The sequence below is a fragment of the Podarcis tiliguerta genome, assembly GCF_965153285.1.
Source record: "Podarcis tiliguerta genome assembly, chromosome: 2".
Classification (NCBI taxonomy): Eukaryota; Metazoa; Chordata; class Lepidosauria; order Squamata; family Lacertidae; genus Podarcis; species Podarcis tiliguerta.
Window position 1 is genome coordinate 120205115 of NC_139535.1, and position 5534 is coordinate 120210648.

The following is a 5534-nucleotide window of genomic DNA, read 5'->3' on the forward strand; positions in this document are numbered from 1 at the left end:
GAGCACATCAAATGATTCCAGTTGCCTTTCATGAGTCTTTTATTTTTGAGCTGGTGAAATAGTTATTCCACAACCAGCTTCTTCCTAAATCCAGGGTTCTCAAACTGTCAGGCCAGCCTTTCTGAGGTGTGCACAGTTGCTTTGACGTGACCTGCATTTATTGAATGATCCGGCAGCTCCACGCCTCCCCAGGCTCTCTGTGCAAAAGCTACTCATGCTCCAAGTGAGATCACACAGGAGATTATGAAGAGGAGTGGGCCTGTTGGATCCTTTTTCAGTGAACTAAATTGGTCAAGGCTGAAAGTGAGGAGGGTAGATTTTATACTTCTTTGGGGACCCCTCCCACACATGAACATCTTTTCAGGGGCACTCAACAGCATGCATGGGAGGAGATGAGCTGTATGCCATATAAATAAATCCCCAAAGATCAATATTGTGGTTTAACCATCAATTTTTCTTCTCAGGGAACTCTGGGAATTGCAGCCCTTTAGGGGCCTAGGGGTCTTCTAGCAACTCTTGGCATCTTTAACAAACTATACTCCACAGTGGTATACTGCTGCTTTCAGTGTACAGTGCAGATGGGCCTGTGTTAAAGGATTTCTTTGTGTAATGAAGTTTCTTGTGCCAATTGGCTGAGCAGTGCTGATGTCACAATGAGGCAAAGAACAATGAGGAGTGCATTGCCTGAGCAGCAAAGACATCACAAAGAGACTAAGCTCAGTAGGGACCAGGAGCCTAGAAGTGGATTTCCGAAGGAAGGCAGCAGCCAGAGGGTTGAGAGCCAGGATATGGTAGGTGGAAAGAAAGGAAAGAAGTCGAGTCTTAAAGAGGGCTGAGACTCGTTGGAAATAACTTAATTTACAGAGAATGAAGTGTGAGAAATGGAGCTGGCAAGAAAGGTGGGCTTAAGAAAGAATATAAAAGTTCTGTGAGTATTGCTTATGAGTGACCATGATTATAGCCTGAGGTTGCAGTCCTTTCCAGCATACTTACTTGGAGGTAAGCCCCAGCAAGCTTAATGATGAAACTTCCTTCTGAGCCAACCTCCCTGCAAACAAATGAATGCTCATTAAGGAACTGATGATGTCTAATCTTCCCGCAAAGAAATCAGGATGCTCAATAGACAGGTCATCTGGAAGCACTGTTATTTCTCAGATCTGTGACCTCAAAAATTAGACAGCAAGCAACCTTATGTCCTCACTCAATTCTCTTTGGGAAGGGTGGACTTCATACTGTTATAGGTTTGTGGGGTTGGTCTGGATGATATCTGTGGGTCCCTTGCAGGCCTGTGATTCTGTACCCAGTGAGGTTTTGAATCTAGTAGAAGAAACTGCTGAACCCATTAGTCTTTTTGTAAGGTAATGGTCTTAGCTGGCCAATTAAGTAATCTCTTGGCATCTCAAAGAGTGAGCTTTGTGGACATAGTGGCAACTAAGTGATTGTGCTCTCCAGGAAGACGGCAGGCATTTAACCATTTCCCCCACATGCCTGGAGGCTATTCCATCCTAGGATGGAGAGCAATAGGGCAAGGGAGAGTTTTGGCTGATGCCAGAAGTTGTAGACACAAAAGCATGTCCTCCTTTGTGCTGGAGTCTGGACCCAAAGCTGTGGCTCGGGGCTTCCCTGGAGACCTAATGGTGTATCAGGATCTGCTGGAGTGTTAATGCTGGGAACCCCTCCATCCTATGCTCAGGTTGTATAGATGTGTAAAGAAAACTATATATCCTAAAAGACACAACAGTCTCCATCCCAAGGAAACCAAACCCTGAATAAGCGCAGGCATCCCAGAGTCCCTCGCCACTCAGAGATTGGGGTGTGAGCAACAGTAACCTCACAAAGAGTTTTTCTACCCTACATGTCTGTTATACAGGCTCCCTCCTCACCCCTGTGTCTGCCGGTAATCAGGATGAAAACCTTTTCTGTCTGCTGCTTGTGTTACCTTGTTCCTTTGATTGTAGCTGATCCTGACCAAGGACGGATTAATCCAACAATTGTCACAAAATGCCATATCTCCCCTGCTGTGGCTTCCAGATTTGGAGATTCGATAATGAAGATTGATCAAGCAGAGATAAAAATGTATGCTTTGACTTTGAGGTGGGGGTGGCAGGGGGAGGGAAGAGGATAGAAGTTGGGAAGAAGAAGGAGGTTGAATTTGATATGTTGATTAAATATGTAGGTTTCAGTGATCTGTTTGACTGGGCAGGCAAGATGCCTGAGAAGCAATTACAAAGAGGACAAAGAGGACACCCAAAGGAGAAACGATAACAAGCAGGCAATTCACTGAGGTGCAATCCTTTCCTCATTGCTTCCCCCTGCTTCTGTGTAGTTGACCATCAAGTCACAGGGGGTGTTTCAATCAGTCCTTAACAGGCTGGACCCAGGGGTATCTGAAGGACCCCTTTCTCCCATAATCACCTCTCCTTTCACTTAGATCACAACTGGAGGCCCTGCTTTGGATGTATCCATCTTCTGAGCTTTGCCAGACGGCTACTGGAGACAGGGTCTTCATGCCTCCAAAACCTAAACAGCAACAGTCCTCCCTGCAACAATTGTGCTGCAAGGGCCCACATGTTTCTCAGTACAGTACAAAATTATTCCTGATTTTCCATTCTGCATTATTTAATCAAACTCAGTTCAGTTATTTGTTTGATCATAGCATTTATGCACTGCTTTCCTGCTCACCAAGGGCTAGGGATGGACAAATCTGTCAATTCAGTATTGGGACCTGTTCAATGTAATGTTTGCCAGGGTTAGGTTTAGGTTTCTTCTCCCAGGCTGCTTAGTAGGGGAAAAGATAGACCTCATCATCTCCCTGAAACCTACTGAGATAAGTATATTGAGCATTTCTTCTTTCACCATGGTAAGATCTGTGAGGGTGAACAGGAAAGCCTTTTCATTGTGATGCCACCAAGTCTTTTGGACTCCTTTCCAACGAAACCCCAGGCTCTCAACTCCTACCATGCCACTTCCTGATACAAGTCATTGCACTTGTTAAAAGTTCTTTCTCTCTCTCTATGGGCATTTGTAGCAATGGTTGGTTGCTGAAGATGATTAATTTCCTGCTACTTTGTTGTTTGCTTTTCTGCTTTTCTTTCTTTTTAAATGCTTTCATAGAATCATAGAGTTGGAAGAGACCACAAGGGCCATCAAGTCCAACCCCCTGCCAAGCAGGAAACACCATCAGAGCACTCCTGACATATGGTTGTCAAGCCTCTGCTTAAAGACCTCCAAAGAAGGAGACTCCACCACACTCCTTGGCAGCAAATTCCACTGTCGAACAGCTCTTACTGTCAGGAAGTTCTTCCTAATGTTGAGGTGGAATCTTCTTTCTTGTAGTTTGGATCCATTGCTCCGTGTCCGCTTCTCTGGAGCAGCAGAAAACAACCTTTCTCCCTCCTCTATGTGACATCCTTTTATATATTTGAACATGGCTATCATATCCCCCCTTAACCTCCTCTTCTCCAGGCTAAACATGCCCAGCTCCCTTAGCCGTTCCTCATAAGGCATCGTTTCCAGGCCTTTGACCATTTTGGTTGCCCTCCTCTGGACACGTTCCAGTTTGTCAGTGTCCTTCTTGAACTGTGGTGCCCAGAACTGGACACAGTACTCCAGGTGAGGTCTGACCAGAGCAGAATACAGTGGCACTATAACTTCCCTTGATCTAGATGCTATACTCCTATTGATGCAGCCCAGAATTGCATTGGCTTTTTTAGCTGCCGCGTCACACTGTTGGCTCATGTCAAGTTTGTGGTCAACCAAGACTCCTAGATCCTTTTCACATGTACTGCTCTCAAGCCAGGTGTCACCCATCTTCTATTTGTGCCTCTCATTTTTTTTGCCCAAGTGCAATACTTTACATTTCTCCCTGTTAAAATTCATCTTGTTTGTTTTCGCCCAGTTCTCTAATCTGTCAAGGTCATTTTGAAGTGTGATCCTGTCCTCTGGGGTGTTAGCCACCCCTCCCAGTTTGGTGTCATAGAATCATAGAATCATAGAATCATAGAATCATAGAGTTGGAAGAGACCACAAGGGTCATCGAGTCCAACCCCCTGCCAAGCAGGAAACACCATCAGAGCACTCCTGACATATGGTTGTCGAGCCTCTGCTTAAAGACCTCCAAAGAAGGAGACTCCACCACACTCCTTGGCAGCAAATTCCACTGTCAAACAGCTCTTACTGTCAGGAAGTTCTTCCTAATGTTTAGGTGGAATCTTCTTTCTTGTAGTTTGTATCCATTGCTCCGTGTCCGCTTCTCTGGAGCAGCAGAAAACAACCTTTCTCCCTCCTCTATGTGACATCCTTTTATATATTTGAACATGGCTATCATATCACCCCTTAACCTCCTCTTCTCCAGGCTAAACATGCCCAGCTCCCTTAGCCGATCCTCATAAGGCATTGTTTCCAGGCCTTTGACCATTTTGGTTGCCCTCCTCTGTACACGTTCTAGTTTGTCAGTGTCCTTCTTGAACTGTGGTGCCCAGAACTGGACACAGTACTCCAGGTGAGGTCTGACCAGAGCAGAATACAGTGGCACTATAACTTCCTGCAAATCTGATCTTTCTGCAAATCTGATCAGGATGCCCTTGAGTCCATCATCCAAGTCGTTGATAAAGATGTTGAATAAGACCGGGCCCAAGACAGAACCCTGTGGCACCCCACTAGTCACTCTTCTCCAGGATGAAGAGGAACCATTGATGAGCACCCTTTGGGTCCGGTCAGTCAGCCAGTTACAAATCCACTGAGTGGTAGCATAGTCAAGACCGCATTTTACCAGCTTCTTTACAAGAATATCATGGGGCACCTTGTCAAATGCCTTGCTGAAATCAAGGTAGGCTACATCCACTGCGTTCCCTTCATCTACCAGGCTTGTAATTCTGTGTGGTGTAGTGGTTAAGAGCGGTAGTCACGTTATCTGGGGAACCGGGTTCGCGTCTCCGCTCCTCCACATGCAGCTGCTGGGTGACCTTGGGCCAGTCACACTTCTTTGAAGTCTCTCAGCCCCACTCACCTCACAGAGTGTTTGTTGTGGGGGAGGAAGGGAAAGGAGATTGTTAGCCGCTTTGAGACTCCTGAAGGGGAGTGAAAGGCGGGATATCAAATCCAAACTCTTCTTCTTCTCTTCTTCTTCTTCTGTCAAAAAATGAGATCAGGTTTGTCTGACATGACCTTATGCTCTTGGCTTTCATTGTGGCCTTAGACATACCCTGATATGGTTTGCACTTTTTAAATGAAATGTGTTACTTTTACTTTCCTCCAGCATTGGCAGCTTTACATGCAGAATGCCCTGGTTTAGTCTGTGGTATCTCTAGTTAAGAAGATCAGGCAGCCAGTGCTTTGAATGGCTTCTGTGGGCCTGAAGCCTTGGAGAGTTTCTGCCAGTCATAGTAGACAAAGCTGAGCTAGATGGGCAGATGGGCAGAAGGCAGCTTCCGACTTCTGCTCTCTATTCACCCTGCTTGCAGGGACAGAATGGGCCCCAGATTACAGTTTGCAACCCTATAGCGAGTGACGTGGGTTGTGGAATGCTCTCAGAG

The 5534-nt window shown here is 45.9% G+C and overlaps 1 long non-coding RNA gene across 3 annotated transcripts; it reads left to right on the forward strand.

Annotated features, from left to right (window-relative positions):
- The first annotated feature begins 692 nt into the window (after nt 1-692).
- LOC310671933 lies at nt 693-2615 on the forward strand. Of its 3 annotated transcripts, XR_014508286.1 has the most exons (4): nt 693-791; nt 1959-2076; nt 2177-2285; nt 2432-2615. It is a non-coding gene; the product is annotated as an uncharacterized lncRNA (long non-coding RNA). The 3 variants fall into 3 exon arrangements; XR_014508285.1 differs by having other exon boundaries at nt 2177-2615; XR_014508287.1 differs by having other exon boundaries at nt 712-899; nt 2177-2615.
- The last annotated feature ends 2919 nt before the right edge of the window (nt 2616-5534 follow it).